This window comes from Mandrillus leucophaeus, unplaced genomic scaffold (assembly GCF_000951045.1).
Source record: "Mandrillus leucophaeus isolate KB7577 unplaced genomic scaffold, Mleu.le_1.0 Scaffold221, whole genome shotgun sequence".
Taxonomy (NCBI): Eukaryota; Metazoa; Chordata; class Mammalia; order Primates; family Cercopithecidae; genus Mandrillus; species Mandrillus leucophaeus.
The window spans coordinates 3,674,428-3,675,699 of record NW_012102266.1 but is presented as its reverse complement, the minus strand read 5'-3'; positions in this window follow the sequence as shown (position 1 = coordinate 3,675,699).

Here is a 1,272-nt window from a genome sequence, read left to right as displayed (position 1 = left end):
ATCCTGACTGGAACCCATCGGGAAGCTGCAGGAACGATTTATTTACGGAGAAGGAACTGACTGAGTGCCTAATGACCTTACTGAAATGAGAATTTCAAAACTAGGGAAAAGTTTAGGATAAAGCTGGTAAAAAGTACTGTTCAGAGAAAATTATGCAAATGGAGGAAAAAGTATTAAGTCTGGGGTAGGGAAGTGAAGGTGGGGCAGGGAGGAATGTTCCATAGAAGAGGGAGAATATTCACAGGATACCGCTTGGCCTAGCAGTGGATAATGTTTACATAGTCATAACACTGAAATGCCAATTATTTTTCTTTTTCTTTGAGACAGAATCTTGCTCTGTCACCCAGGCTGAAATGCAGTGGTGTGATCTCGGCTCACTGCAACCTCTGCCTCCCAGGTTCAAGCAATTCTCTTGCCTCAGCCTTCCAAATAACTGGGATTACAGGCACACACCACCAAGCCCAGCTAATTGTTACATTTTTGGTAGATACGGGGTTTTAACATGTTGGCCAGGATGGCCTTGAACTCCTGACCTCAAGTGATCCACCTACCTTGGCTTCCCAAAGTGCTGGGATTACGGGCATGAGCCACAGCACCTGGCTGCCAAATATTTTTGTAAGTACTTTTACGGGTAACTTTATTTTGAGACAAAGGGAATGAAAAATAGATTTGTATACCAAGGGCAGTGTGTGTGTGTGTGTGTGTGTGTGTGTAAGAGCCCATATTAATTCTTCATCTCCCATATTGTGAAATCACTAGATAACACCTAAAAGGGGAAATTCAAGAAGTGGTATTATAAGCATATTATTTAGAAACAAGGTAAGTATCAAAAGAATGAGGAAAAGTAGTTAAAAGCATTGATCCGGGAAATGGGAAATTGAAGTGGAATGTGTGTGGGGTGACTGGTTGGGACGGTGAGGAGCAGCTGGGATTTTTCTTTATAACAAACTATAGAATTTTTTGACTCTACACTGTGTGTGTATATAATTTTTGGAAAAAAAGAAACAAAATGAGAGTGATCACTTCTAATATGAGGTTATAGAAAAAAAAGAGAGAATGTATAGCCAACTAGTTGAATAGTGCCAAGGAAACAGGAAAGAAGCCATTATTACATTTGTTAGCAGGGGCCCATTGGTGACACTTGAAAAGAACAACTTCATTCCACTAACAGGCATTAAAACAGATAGTGACGAACATTAATCCCACTTAACTAACATTTTCTCCAAGTATTGCACATATTTTAATTAATAAATAATTTTAGTTTTTTGTTTT